The sequence below is a fragment of the Macaca mulatta genome, chromosome 6, assembly GCF_049350105.2.
Source record: "Macaca mulatta isolate MMU2019108-1 chromosome 6, T2T-MMU8v2.0, whole genome shotgun sequence".
Classification (NCBI taxonomy): Eukaryota; Metazoa; Chordata; class Mammalia; order Primates; family Cercopithecidae; genus Macaca; species Macaca mulatta.
Genome location: NC_133411.1, coordinates 123,736,480 through 123,752,829, shown reverse-complemented (window position 1 = coordinate 123,752,829; position 16,350 = coordinate 123,736,480).

Here is a 16,350-nt window from a genome sequence, read left to right as displayed (position 1 = left end):
ACAAAATTGATAGACAGCTACCAAGACTGATGAAGAAAAGAGAGAAGAATCAAATAGACGCAATAACAATGATAAAGGGGATATCACCATCAATCCTACAGAAATACAAACTACCATCAGAGAATACTATAATCACCTCTACACAAATAAACTAGAAAATCTAGAGGAAATGGATAAATTCCTGGACACATACACCCTCCCAAGTCTAAACCAGGAAGAAGTTGAATTCCTGAATAGACCAATAGCAGGCTCTGAAATTGAGGCAATAATTAATAGCCTACCAACCAAAAGAAGTACAGGACCAGTCAGATTCACAGCCGAATTCTACCAGAGGTAAAAAGAGGAGCTGATACCAATCCTTCTGAAACTATTCCAATCAGTAGAAAAAGAGGGAATCCTCCCTAACTAATTTTATTAGGCCAGCATCATTCTGATACCATAGCCTGGCACAAACACACACACACACAAATAGAATTTTAGACCAATATCCCTGATGAAAATTGGTGCAAAAATCGTCAGTAAAATACTGGCAACCCAAATCCAGCAGCACATCAACAGCTTATCCACCACAATCAAGTTGGCTTCATCCCTGGGATGCAAGCATGGTTCAACATACACAATCAATAAACATAATCCATCATATAAACAGAATCAAAGACAAAAACACATGATTATCTCAATAGACGCAGAAAAGGCCTTCGACAAAATTCAACAGTCCTTCATGCTAAAAACTCTCAAAAAATTAAGTATTGATGGGACGTATCTCAAAATAATAAGAGCTATTTATGACAAACCCACAGCCAATATCACACTGAATGGGCAAAAACTAGAAGCGTTTCCTGTGAAAACTGGCACAAGACAGGGATGCCCTCTCTCACCACTCCTATTCAACGTAATGTTGGAAGCTCTGGCCAGGACAATCAGGCAAGAGAAAGAAATAAAGGGCATTCAGTTAGAAAAAGGAGAAGTCAAATTGTCCCTGTTCACAGACAACATGATTGTATATTTAGAAAACCCCATCATCTCAACCCAAATTCTCCTTAAACTGATAAGCAACATCAGCAAAGTCTCAGGGTACAAATCAATTTCAAAAAATCACAAGTATTGTTATACACCAAAAACAGACAAACAGGGAGCCAAATCATGAGTGAACTCCCATTCACAATTGCTATAAAGAGAATAAAATAACTAGGAACACAACTTACAAGGGATGTGAAGGATCTCTTTAAGGAGAACTACAAACCACTGCTCAGTGAAATAAAAGAAGACACAAACAAATGGAAGAACATTCCATGCTCATGAATAGGAAGAATCAATATCGTGAAAATTGCCATACTTCCCAAGGTAATTTATAGATTCAATGCCATCCCCATTAAGCTACCAATGACTTTCTTCACAGAATTGGAAAAAACTACTTTAAAGTTCACATGGAATCCAAAAAGAGCCCACATTGCCAAGTCTATCCTAGTCCAAAAGAACAAAGTTGGAGGCATCACGCTACCTGACTTCAAACTATACTACAAGGCTATAGTAACCAAAACAGCATGGTGCTGATACCAAAACAGCATGGTACTAGAATCAAAACAGAGATATAGACCAATGGAACAGAACAGAGCCCTCAGAAATAATATTACACATCTACACCCTGTGATCTTTGACAAACCTGACAAAAACAAGAAATGGGGAAACGATTCCCTATTTAATAAATGATGCTGGGAAAACTGGCTAGCCATGTGTACAAAGCTGAAACTACATCCCTTCCTTACACCTTATACAAAAATTAATTCAAGATGGATTAAGGACTTAAATGTTAGACCTAAAACCATAAAAACCCTAGAAGAAAACCTAGGCAATACCATTCAGGACATAGGCATGTGCAAGGACTTAATGACTAAAACACCAAAAGCAATGGCAACAAAAGCCAAAATTGACAAATGGGATCTAATTAAACTAAAGAGCTTCTGCACAGCAAGAGAAAGTATCATAAGAGTGAACAGGCAACCTGTAGAATGGGAGAAAATTTTTACAATCTACCCATTTGACAAAGGGCTAATATCCAGAATCTACAAAGCACTTAGACAAATCTACAAGGAACAATAACCCCATCAAAAGTGGGCAAAGGGTATGAACAGACCCTTCTCAAAAGAAGACATTTATACAGCCAACAGACACATGAAAAAACGCTCATCATCACTGGCCATCAGACAAATGCAAATCAAAACCACAATGGCATACCATCTCATACCAGTTAGAATGGCGATCATTAAAAAGTCAGGAAACAACAGGTGCTGGAGAGGATGTGGAGAAACAGGAACACTTTTACCCTGTTGGTGTGACTGTAAACTAGTTCCAGCATTGTGGAAGACAGCATGGTGATTCCTCAAGGATCTAGAACTTGAATTACCATTTGACCCAGCCATCCCATTACTGGGTATATACCCAAAGGATTATAAATCATGCTACTATAAAGACACATGCATATGTATGTTTATTGTGGCACTATTCACAATAACAAAGACTTGGGACCAACCCAAATGTCCATCAATGATAGACTGGATTAAATAAATGTGGCACATATACACCATGGAATACTACGTAACCATAAAAATAGATGAGTTCATGTCCTTTGTAGCGTCATGGATGAAGCTGGAAACCATCATTCTGAGCAACCTTTCACAAGGATAGAAAACCAAGCACCATATGTTCTCAATCATAGGTGGGAACTGAACAATGAAAGCACGTGGACACAGATTGGGGAACATCTCACACTGGGACCTGTTATGGGGTGGGGGAATGAGGGAGGGATAGCATTAGGAGACATGCCTAATGTAAATGACAAGTTAATGGGTGCAGCATACCATCATGGCACATGTATACATATGGAACGAACCTGCACATTGTGCACCTGTACCCTAGAACTTAAAGTATATTAAAAAATAAAATAAAAATAAAATTTAAAAAAGCCATTGCAGCTTTTCTGTTTCATTTAAAATTTTTTTATTTTAATTTTTTTGGGTACATAGTAGGTAGATATATTTACGAGGTATATGAGATATTTTTATGCAGGTGTACAATGTGTAATAATCACCTCAGGGTGGTAATTGCATACAGCTTTCTTTTTGAGTGTTAGCAAGATGTATTTTTTCATCATTTATTAAATAGGGAATCGTTTCCCCATTTCTTGTTTTTGTCAGGTTTGTCAAAGATCACAGGGGTGTAGATGTGTGATATTATTTCTGAGGGCTCTGTTCTGTTCCATTGGTCTATATCTCTGTTTTGGTTCTAGTACCATGCTGTTTTGGTACCAGCACCATGCTGTTTTGGTTACTATAGCCTTGTAGTATAGTTTGAAGTCAGGTAGCATGATGTCTCCAGCTTTGTTCTTTTGGCCTTCTGCTTTTAACCTATCTGTGTTGTCATATTTTAAGTAGGTTTCTTGTAGGCAACATATAACTGGGCCTTGCTTTTTAAAAATCAAATATGAAAATCTTTACCTTTTGATTGTAATTAGACATTTACATTTAATGTAGTGTTTGCTATGGTTAATTTTAGATCTACTATTGTCATATTTGTTTTCTATTTTACCCAGGCGTTTGTTATTCCCTTTTCCCTCTTTTTCTGCCTTCTCTAGGATTATTTTAATATTATTTTTTCATCTATTTTATCTGTTTTGTTGGCTTAATAACTAAAATTGTGTTTTCTTATTTCAGAAGTTGCTTTAAATTTATAGACCTGACCAGGCATGGTGGCTCACACCTATAATCCCAACACTTTGGGAGGCCAAGGTGGGTAGATCACCTGAGGTCAGGGGTTCAAGACCAGCCTGGCCAACACAGGGAAACCCATCTCTACTAAAAATACAAAAATTAGCCGGGTGTGGTTGTGCATGCCTATAATCCCAGCTACTTGGGTGGCTGAGGCAGGAGAATCGCTTGAACCCAGGAGGCCGAGGTTACAGTGAGCTGAGATCATGCCACTGCACTCCAGTCTGGACAACAGAGTGAGACTCTGTCTCAAAAATTAAAAAATATAAATAAAATATATTTATTGAAGTATTTATTGTGTTTTTATTTTTGTGAGTGATTTTCATTTTCCATTATTCTCAGTGAGTAGTATTTCTTTAACTTATCATAGTCTATCTTCAAATGTTATTCTTGCACTTTATGCATAGTATATAAATTTTACAACAGAATCATTTCATAGATGTCCCCTCCCTGTCTTTATGCTACTGTCATTACCCATTTTTACATCTCTACATGTAATAAGCCCTGAAAATATAGTGTTTTTATTTTTTGCTTTAGATAGCTGATTGTCTTTTAAAGAGATTTAAATAATTTTATTAAAAGCTTTTATATTTACGAATGTAGTTACCACTTTTGGTGCTTTTCATTTCTTTGTATAGATCAAGATTTCCACTTGATAACCATTTCCCTTCTGTTATAAACATAAAAATAGATTTTCCACTTGAAAAGTATTTCCCTTCTGCTTTAAAAACTTCCTTTAACATATATTCTAGTACAGATGTGTGATGATTTTTTTCAGCTTTGGTACTTCTGAAAAAGTTATTATTTTGCCATTGTTTCAAAGTATATTTTCACTAGGTTAAGAATTATAGATTGACAGTTTTTAAAAAATCATTCAATACTTTATAAAGGTTAACCTACTCTCTTCTCACTTACACTGTTTTTGATGTCTGCCATCATCTTTATCATTTTTTCCTCTGTGTGTAATGTGTTTTAGTTCCTGGACGCTTTTAAGTTTTTTATTATTCATTTAAAGCAATTGTATTATAGTGTGCTTTGCTGAGTTTTATTGATATTTCTTGTTCTTGACATTCTTTGAGTTTATTGATTTTTTGTATTTATGATTTTTGTCAAATTTTGGAAATATGAAGCCATTATTTTTCTGTGGTTTTCCTATGCAACTTGCCTTCTTTAGGATCTCTCTCTTTCTCCTGAGAGTATATATATACACACACACACATACATATATATACTTGAGAGAATATATGTTTGTACATATACTGCTTAAAGCTGTTTCAAAACTCACAAATGCTTTCTTTATTTTTTCTCAGTCTTTTTTTCTCTTTATGTTTTATTTTGGATAGTTTCAATTGCTATATTTTCTAATTTAGTAATCTTTCCTTCTGCAATGTCTAATTTGCTGTTAATATCATCCATTGCGTATTTAAATCTCCGCCATTGTAGTTTTCTTCTCTAAAAGTTTGATTTAGGTATTTTTTGCTTGTTTCATGTATTTAATATGTTTATTTTTTCCCCTAGCTTGTTGAACATGTGAATATAACTTTCAATGTACTCATAATTCTATTTTCTCTTCTGGGTTGGTTTTGATGGAGTGATGTTTTTCTTATTATGGGTCATATTTTTCTGCTTTTTTGTATGTCTGGTAAATTTTTAATATGATGTTAGACATTTTGAATATTACATTGTTGAGTCCTGCATATTTATATCCTTATCAACTATTCTTGAGGTTTGTTCTGGGACAGTTAAGTTACTTGATAATAGGTTTTTTTTTTTTTTTGGTTTGGTTTTTGAGACAAAGTCTTACTCTATTGCCCAGGCTGGAGTGCAGTAGTGTGATCTCAGCTCACTGTAACTTCTGCCTCCTGGGCTCAAGTGATCGTCTGACCTCAGCCTCCTGAGTAGCTGGTACTATAGGCATACACCACCATGCTCTGCTAATCTTTGTATTTTTTGTAGAGACAGGGTTTTGCCATGTTTTCCAGGCTGGTCTTGAACTCCTGGGCTCAAGCGATGTACCTGCCTCAGCCTCTCAAAGTGCTGGGATTACAGGTGTGAGCCACTGTTCCTGGCCAATAGTTTGATCTCTAAAGATCAAGTCTAGGCTCTGTGACCAGGATGTCTCGTGCCACATTACTCTCAGGAGCAAATCATCCTGGATATGCTTCTGAATGTTGCAAAAGGGGCAGCAATGGGAATAATCTTCATTTCCCTTTTACCACATCAGTTTTATTTCTTTATTTACTGCTTCAGGAGAAAACTGATATTAAAGTAACCTTGAAACAAGGCTAAATAATCAGTCTCATCCATTCCCAGAAATATGTTGTGTGTGGTGTTGCCTAGTTCAATTCTGAATTTCTTAATCTCTCTCATATATTTTTTCACCTTGTCTTGCTATGCTGCATGATAGGTAATTTCTTCAGGTGTAATTTTTAGCTCAATAATGCTCATCTTAGCTGTGTGTATTATGTGGTTTAACCCCCCCCCCCCCCACTGAATTTCTTCTTAATGCTGCTTTAGTTTTTTCCTAGAAACTTTTGATGGTTACTTTTCCTTGCTCACATTGTTTATTCCACTTAAATATATTTAAATATTTTTACTATTTTTTGTATTACATATATGATAATTCCTGGGGATCTAATTCTGTTGGCAGTTGTTTCTGTTGGTTGTCACTCTTAATAGCTTGAGTAATTTTATACTTTTGGATTTTGAACCTGTGTTTTATGGTGCTTTGTCTTTGCGAACCTTTCGAGCCTGGATTGATGACATTTCTCTCTGTAGTTGACTTGGGTTTACTTGTAAGTGGAGCTCTGGGGGACTACTAGTCTGAGAGTATTTTCAGTTAATACCTTGCCTGTTTTGTGTTTGTTTTTGGTTTTTGTTTCAACCACTTTGACTGTAGCAATTTAAATTCTAAACCCATGCAAGAGTGGGCATGGGATTAAGAATGCTTAGGGGAATTTTCGTTTCCTTCCTGAACCCAGACTAAGATAGACACCTTCATTTTCAACAGGCAGATTTTCAATTATTTGTTGGATTCTATTCTACCACTGAGTTTGTAGGCTTTATACCACTTGGGCTTTATACAGGAGCCTTGGTTTTAACTCCTAAAATGCCTCCTAGCTCCTGCGTAGCTGTCAGAAGGCAAGGCTCTTGTTTTACCAAGACTGGCAAATACCCCCAAGTCAACTGTAGCTGCCATTCCTGGTTTCCAGCATTCCCTTCCCTTTTGCTCCTGAAATTTTCTTATTTTCTTTCAAGCTCACTCTGCATTTCAATTGATGCCAGTTATATTTTATTCAGCATTACTGTGCATTTTGATTTTGGGTTGTTTTGTGTCACTTTTTATGGTATTCAGCATATGTTATGTATTAAATTAAAAAGAAATTAGTTTTTTTCCTATTAGTATCCCAATTGACACTGGAATGCTTACCCGGTTCATATATCAGATGGCCAGATGTCATATAATCATAAAATATTGCAAGGGATAAGTGGGAGTTTAACTACATGGGTGTCGGGGGATTTGACAATGGTGTTACCATTTATTTTCTTGCTTTTGGTGTATTGTGGAGCATGGAGGCTTATGTGCATGCAGTTATATACACTTATGGTTTATAGTATCTGGTCTAAGTTAACCCCCACAAAATGGATATATAGATTTAAAAGATTCCTGAAATTAAACTATGGTGTGAGACAATATGTAAGCACATGAAAGCAGCAAGAGAATGTAAGAGATGTCTTTCCTGCTTTTAGGTTGAGAGTTTCATCAGTTCTATTTTTAATCACTACCAGAAGTTAAGGTTGCTTTTCATTTTCCGTTTTATTTTCTGAAAACTATGGACTAGTATAATCGTGACATCTGTGAAATTATTTTCTACGTATCTTTCCCATTTACTTTCATCAGCAGAGGTATAGTGTAACACACATAGAGTATATGTGGGTCAGACTTGTGGGTTTGAATTCTGGTGCCACATCTTTCTAACTTTAATACTTCAGTAAGTTTTTTTAACCCCAATGTGCCTCAGTTTTACTCACCTTTACTAATATCTATTTCATAGGCTTCTTATGAGAATAATATGTGTAGAGAGCTTAAAACAATTCATCCTCTGTCTTCTTGTCACAGAGGAGTTATGAAAATAAAGATGAGAAATTTTACACAGACTTGCATTGTAAAAGGAGATGCAATCTTAAAAAAGATTTGAGGGTAATTCTCTAGGCCAGGTGACTTTGACTGGAGGAAATAAGAATGATAGAGGAGAAACTGGTTAGCAGGAAAATGTTTACGAATGTTCTGGTCCACCAAATTAAAGATAGATCTTGTGTTATTCTAGCGTAATATACTCAATAGTATGAAGGTTCAAGGTATTATAACAAATATTTGCCCGCAAGCTTAGAGAATTTGTTTCTAGAAAAATACTAAAAACTTTTGCCCAATTGAACATCTCTAAATCTTTTTTTGAAAAAGACATAAACAAACTTTTGAATGTAGTTCCTGAACTTCACACTGAATTAAGACTTTCTCATTTAGCCAATTAAAAAGATTCATAATACATAGAACATAAAATTTACCATTGTAACCATTTTTAAGTGTACAGTTCAACAGTGTTAAATATATTCACATTGTCAAGCAATTAACCAACTCTAGAACTTCTTCATCTTGCAAAACTGAAAATCTATATCCCTTAAACTCCCCATTTCTCCCTCTGCCCAACCTCTGGAGACAACCATTCTATTTTCTATTTTTATGATCTTTAAACCTTTTTCCTAAAAAAAAAAAAAAAACAACTTCACGATGTCTTTGAGTAGACTCAGTGCCTAAGAAGGAAAGTGCCTCTTTGATGCATTGACTTTATGGTTGTGTGGAATCATCCTTTGGAACTTCTTGGTTGTCATCAGGGATGATGAAGATATGGCAAGTACATTGATTTCGAGCCAAAGAGAGGACATGTGTTTTCCTTTAGGATTAAATCAGCTGTTGGATAATTGTTAAAATGTTGGAATTCTCCTCTTCTGTGTTTTGTTAGTTGAAGACACTGCCACTTGATCTCCCTTTGCAATGCTTGATGCTACCAGTTGCTGCATTCAAAATTCCAAACCTTTGAAGAGTGCTTTAGGTTTTTCACTCTCTCTAATGGCTATGACTGTGAGATTCTTTCTCATCTCGAAGCCAAGCTACATCACCTTTGGAATTCAGTGACTAACCATTTGGCGCTCCATAGAAATTGTAAAATTTTTATATTCTTCTATTGTACAATTTAAGAGTAACTTTGAAGACATTTCAATTTCAAGAAATTTCAGAGCCAAGTGAGGGTAGATTTGTATTCATTGCATTTTCTGATACATACTTAAACACTCAGTGATTCTTTATTATGAATAATTATATGACAATAAATGGCTTATTAAAATTATTTGTTATATTATATTAAAGATATTCACACAATAGCCAAGATGGCCACTAGAAGGATCTCATCATAAAATAAACAAGAATTTGTGATATTAATTATTAGGTAATTATTATGCTTACATCATACATTAGCACCTTTAAATATATTATTCACATGGCAATCCATAGAGGGAATTTAAATATTTAAATTTAATGTTTAATTTTTATATAAGCATAAAATATAGAGTTGGTGTTTGTATTATCAGAATGGAGTCTATGTCACAATTTTGCGTTTTCTATTTTTAATTCACAGAAATGAAATAGGTGGCAAGCTTCACCTTGTTATTTTCCAAACATTCCAATATTCTGGGAGCCAGAGGCACGTACATTTTTATTGTGTTCGTGACACTGTTATGTGGGCTTGGGACAAACATCATACTGTTGGTATGCTTCCTTTTCCTTATACATGGAAAGAAAGATCACAATATCTTTCCTGAGTGTGCCTTGGAGAAAAGAGTGAGCATTTGTTTCAAATTTCAGCTGAAGGACAAACATTCTTCCTGCGTCAGTTGCCAGAATCATGCATATCAGCCGAGCTTGTCTCTTTATAAAGAGGCGGCCTTCTATGTGGTGTATTTTGCCATACTGTGATGAAGGCCTCTTTGTACCATGTCTTCTGCCAAAGTTAGCTGCTTTCAGCTATTCATCTGATTTTGTTGCCTATTCAAGGCAAGCCCCTGAGCTCCCACCTTTTCCTCTGGTGGAACTCCTCTGCCTTGGACTCACATCAAAGAGGCAGGACATTCCCTTGATCACATGCTGTATTGTGTCTGCAACTTGGGTTCTACAATCCCAGCTTTCAGGCTGATGACAGACACACAGCTGGCTCCTTCTAAGTGTCTTTCTTTTGTATCTACTGTCTTTGATACAACGAAAAAAGAAAAAAAATTAAAGAGGCAAGGGAATCTTTTAATTATGTGGCTTTATTCCCAGACCAAGTTGTGCCCATTAACCTAAAGAAAAATACTTAATAAAAATAAGGCCATATCATCTTAAAAAATGTATTTACCTGACTTCTGTTTTGCTTAGTAGTTAACTGTCTTTACCTTCTGTGTAGATCTTGAGGATGCTTTGTGAGGGAAAGGAAAGAAGTATAGACTCTATATTACAAACAATCAGAAAATGAGACTTCCTTGAGTTCTCAGACTTGGCACGTTTTCTGGCCTCTCTTGCACCTGAGGGCTGGGATTTGGGTGAATGAAAGAGGTACACTATTTCTTCTTTTTGTGGAGGTCGCAGGCTTGGCACTGAGGGCTCTGCCACTTCTAGCAGTGTCACATTAAACAGGTAACTTTATTTTCTAATCCTTAGTTATCTGATGTCTAAAACGTGAGGTAGTAATAGCATCTTCCTCATAGGATGGCTGGTGGGAGAACTGAAGAAGACACAGTGGATAAAAAGTATTTAGTTCCTTGACTGTCACATAATAAATGCCCTACTAATGATCACTTTGGTTATTTTTTTCATTCTACTTTTCAATAAGCTTCAGAGTGTCTCAGGCTTCGTTCTCGTTCTTTTTTGGCTTGGGTCTCCTCTCTGCTCAGAAGATGCTCAATGAATCTCCATTATGCAGCATGTAAATGACAGTGATGGTGATGGTGATGTTGTTGTTGTTAGGGGACTATTATAGGGAACAACCCCGCAAAGAAGACAAATATGCCTGCGAGGTCTTTATGAGAGGCCTAAATAAGCAGGTGTATGGCAGATAGATAGGTGTTGAGTCCCATTCTGTCCTCCTGTCAATGCCATGAGGAAGATACAATGACTGCTTTCACATCAGAGATGAGGAAAGTGATGATTAGAAAGTTAAGTAGCTTACTCAATGTCACACAGCTGACTGCCAAGCCCCAGCAACTCTGCAAAGAGGAGAAGGAATCTTGTTCTTCCCTTCTTCACCTGTACTGCAGTCCTATACCAGGCCTGTGATTGTTCAGGATGATTTGGAGCCAATGACTCACCTCATGAAGCCTGATTTCTCCAATGGCCCTATGACAGTGGGGCAGAAGGGAAATGAGAATGACATAGAACATTCTCAGAGTCTTTGAAAGCCAGGTGTCGGTACTGATCTGTGTAGACGCTGACTTCCCTTTAGAAATAAATACCTCGAGAATGTACTTTTTTCACTTTCTTCATTTCAGAATTTTGTTTTCTAGGTTTTGCAAGAGTCACTGGGCTTTTGTAGGGGTGTTTGAATCTTAAAATACTGAGGCAGAAGTTTTAGAAATGTGTGGCCAGGGTTTGGAGATTTGAAATTTATGTTATAGTTTTGGTGAAAACCATTTCAAATATCTGTTTGAAAAAACACTGAGTTTGTGGTCTATATAACAGTGAAACAGGTTCTTCTGAAAGAGATTTGGTTTTCAAAAAGTAAAACAAAATACATGTTTGTTGTTTAAAAGCTGCTACTATGGGCTGAGTGTGTAACATTTTTACACAGTTTGCTCTATTTAGTTTTTAAGACACTTCTTTTTTTTTTTTTTTTTTTTTTTTTTTTTGAGACGGAGTCTCGCTGTGTCTCCCAGGCTGGAGTGCAGTGGCGTGATCTCGGCTCACTGCAAGCTCCGCCCCCTGGGTTCACGCCATTCTCCCGACTCAGCCTCCCAAGTAGCTGGGACTACAGGCGCCCGCTACCACGCCCGGCTAATTTTTTTGTATTTTTAGTAGAGACGGGGTTTCACCGTGTTAGCCAGGATAGTCTCGATCTCCTGACCTCGTGATCCACCCGCCTCGGCCTCCCAAAGTGCTGGGATTACAGGCTTGAGCCACCGCGCCCGGCCTTTAAGACACTTCTATAAGGCTGATATTGTCATCCCCAAATGCAAGTTCCTAGGAAAACTCTTACTACATATGACTTGTCTTTCATTCCTCAGTGTCTTGCCTGGTACCTAGCATGTGGTTGTACTCCATTAATTTGATGAATACATGAATGAATTATTCCTGTTTTACAAATTAGCAAAATAAGACTCTGTGAGGAGAAATATTTTATCTAATACTAGGGAATATCTCTATTAATAAAATATCAATCAACAGAAAATGCAGATGTTTTGTAAGAGGCTCCAGAATGTCTACATAGGAGGAATTTGGAGGAGGGATTCCAATTGAAAGGGAGGATTTTGGCCAGTCGCGGTGGCTCACTTCTGTAATCCCAGCACTTTGGGAGACTGAGGCGGGTGGATCACGAGGTTAGGAGTTCCAGACCAGCCTGGCCAATATGATGAAACCCTGTCTCTACTAAAAATATGAAAATTAGCTGGGTGTGGTGGTGGGCACCTGTAATCCCAGCTACCCGGGAGGCTGAGTCAAGAGAATTGCTTGAACACGGGAGGCAGAGGTTGAGGTTGCAGTGAGCCAAGATCACTCCACTGCACTCCAGCCTGGGTGACAGAGCAAGACTCTGCCTCAAACAAACAAACAAAACAAAACAAAACAAAAACGAAAGGAAAAAGAAAAAAAAAAGAAAGGGAGAGTTCAGGACAGATCTTAAAACTCTCCTGGGAAAGTAAGCACGTTGTTTTTGCTCGTATTGTGTATTTATTTGGGGAGGCTTTGGAGGTGCTGATGGAGATAATGGGGAGAGATGATAAAGCTCCTCATACAGCCTTCTGGTACCATGATTATACATAAGCTTCTGGAGAAGTACCTTTAGAGGCAGGTAGATCTGATGTGGAGGTGCATTTAATTTGACTGCTGTAACCAACCCTGCATGAGTCAGCAGCAAGTAGAAAAGACAAACCCCTCGTCAAAAGCAACATTATAGCAGAGAAGCTGCAGAAGGGGTGAGTTATTCCCTGCTCCTTGACTGGGTTGTAAATGAGAGTTAAGCTTCCTTCCGTCAAGGAGTTAAAGGTGCTGGCTGTGGCAACACAAAGACTGACTATTAAATGACTGTTGACAGCAGGATGACTGTTGACCTTTGGAAAAAAGGACTTTTGAGCTGAAAGTTGAGAGGGCTATTAATGAATGATGACAAGAGTACCTATAACCATTGAGTGCTAAGAACTTTCGAAACAATGTCTCATTTAATTCTATCAACGAGGTGCTGTTGTTAACTCTGTATGTGGGAAAACTGAGAACTATACGTGTTATATCACTTACCCAGAGTCACATAGCAATAATCGTGAAGCCAGGACTTGAAGTGGGCCTGTCTAGCATTTGGATAGCTACATCATAAAGAAGCAGGCCCCTTAGGGGATGGGACTAGAAGCTGGATTGTGCAGGAGATTGAAAGTGAATCCGGAGGATTTTTTTTTCCACATCTTGATATGTTCTCTGGGACTCTGTTTTATTTTTCTTTTCTTTTCTTTTTTTTTTTTTTAATTATAAGATAGATTTTTAAAAGGATAATCAAAAAGGAAAGCAAACTAATATGAGCCTCAGATAACCATATCAGTGATGGAATATAAATGTTTTAATAAGTGGTTCCCAAACTTTAAAGTGCAAACAAAATCATTTGGAGCCATGTCAAAAGTGCTGTTCTCATTTTCTTCTCCAGAGATTCAGATTTGGTAAGTACCGAGGCCCAGGACTCTGCATTGTTAACAAGATTTCCCCCAGTTGATTCTGATACCTGTGGACTATACTTTAAGAGGTTAAAAAAATCACTACCGACCGGGTGCTGTGGCTCACGCCTGTAATCCCAGCACTTTGGGAAGCCGAGGCAGGCGGATCACGAGGTTAAGAGTTTGATATCAGCCTGACCAACATGGTGAAACCCCCTCTCTACTAAAAATACAATAATTACCCGGGAGTGGTGGCGGGCGCCTGTAATGCCAGCCACTCAGGAGTCTGAGGCAGGAGAATCGCTTGAACGTGGGAGGCGGAGGTTGCAGTGAGCGGAGATCGCGCCACTGCACTCCAGCCTGGGCGACAGAGCAAGACTCCGTCTCAAACAAAACAAAACAAAACAAAACAAAACAAAACAAAACAAAACAAAACACCAAAAAAAATAAATAAATAAACTCCACCTACTGGCAGTGTCTTCTAATTGCAGGCTAGAGCAAGTTACATGGAGGAATTAAATGACTTCCCAAGCGCTGAACTGGCAATCCTGACTTCCAAAGGGACGACAATGTCTCAGCAACCAACTACTGAGTTTTGGGGATGAGCATGATATGTCTCTTTCCTGAACTCAGGATTCTACAAGCCAGACATAATGATTTTTGATTATTAAGTTCTTGTTTAGGTGTTTTAAAAAATTAAACTGCAGCCTGGGCGCGGTGGCTCAACCCTGTAATGCCAGCGCTTTGGGAGGCCGAGACGGGTGGATCACGAGGTCAGGAGATCGAGACCATCCTGGCTAACACGGATAAACCCCGTCTCTGCTTAAAAAATACAAAAAAACCTAGCCGAGCGAGGTGGCGGGCGCCTGTAGTCCCAGCTACTCGGGAGGCTGAGGCAGGAGAATGGCTTAAACCCGGGAGGCGGAGCTTGCAGTGAGCTGAGATCCGGCCACTGCACTCCAGCCTGGGCGACAGAGCGAGACCCGGTCTCAAAAAAAAAAAAAAAAAAAAAAAAAAAAAATTAAGTGCCCAAACATCAATAGATTTCCCTTTGCCTCTCAGTCAAAAATACAGATACAAATCAAAATTCTTATAAATGACCCGAGATTGCTTTTGCTTGGTGTAATGAGTATCAGGATATGCTCAAGTGTTCAGCTACGTAAGGTTTGAACTAGCTGAAGAGAATTTCCAGTCCGCTAGAAGGCACTATACCTCTTAAAATAAAAGTAGACTACTTTAAAGGCAGCATAACACTATGAACGCAAGAAATTCCAAAAAATAGACTCTGGCCCCAGATGACGTTTTGTTTTTTTTAATTTTGAAGTTTGCATTACAATAAAAATCTTCCTACCAGATAGGATGAACATGCCAGCTGCCAGTTAACTGACCTGATCATTTATTTATCTTTAATGTCTGAAGGAGAAGTGTCACTGGCTTAGTGATGTGGCCCCTTGGCAAAGAGCTGAGCAGGGCCCAAGGGAACACTGTCAGTAGCTGCTATTACTAATTTATCTCGATGTCTTGCCTTATATTTAAAGATCACTGCCACTCAGCAAAGTCCTCTGGTATTATAAAACCCTCAGAAGGGAGGGGAGCCACAAACAGGGATGCTACGACAATTGGAGCTTTTAGTCATATTGTATTACAAAGATGCAAGAAATTGCTCTAGCATTTGAAAGTAGGTTACAGCATAATTACATGCAAAATTAAGAACTTCTTGGACAGCAACCCAAAGTGAGACTTTATCTAACAGGGCTGCAGAGAAAGAGAGAGAAAAAGGAAGAGACCTTATTTTAGCTGTGTTAGGGAACAAAATTTCAAAGGTCGAAGCTGATCGAAGTAGATCATGTATAATGAGAAATGAAAAAGCAGTTCAAAAATGCAAGAGTCTCCACTTCTTTCACTTGAACTGTCCATATTAAGTAATCATTTTACAACTATTTTTTTCAATGTTCTTGGCCCAAACAGTATTGTTTTCTTTTTCCAGTGTCCTGTTAGAGAGGTGAAGAGAATATTAAAGGAAATGGAGAATAGGAACTGAATTGAGGCAAATTCTCACCAAGCAACTTTAAGGTGGGAATCCACTTTTCTTTGTAGAACAAAAGAGACAGTTTTAGACAATGATTTGGTAAAATCTTTGTATGAGAGAAGTAGTTGCTAAATGTGGAAATAATTCCTGGATATGATTGTATGGATTCATGCCTTTCTAGAACTCCTTTTTCTTTGTAGTTCACGGTGAATATAGTCTTTATAAAAATATCAACACTTATATTTGTGACGTAGATGGATTCCAGATAAAATGCAAGAATTCATCTGGAAATCTATGATCTATTTTTCTATATGTGTGTCTTAGGTTGATTAGACTGGATTGTGTATGACTACAGTAATATACTGTTGGGCTGGGGGGAAAGCATTTCTCAAGAAGACAGAATATTGATCTTCCTATAACTTTGAGGACTGAGATGTTTGCGTACAGAATGGCATCTGTTAACGATGGTGGGATTGTTTCAAAAAAAAAAATCTTTCAAGGAAAGACAAAAGATAGAATTATGAGTAAAGAATTATATAGGAATGAGAAACTAGCCCCTTGGAAGATAGAGGTATCAGCTGGGACATAAGAAATCTGATAGATGATTTACTCATTATG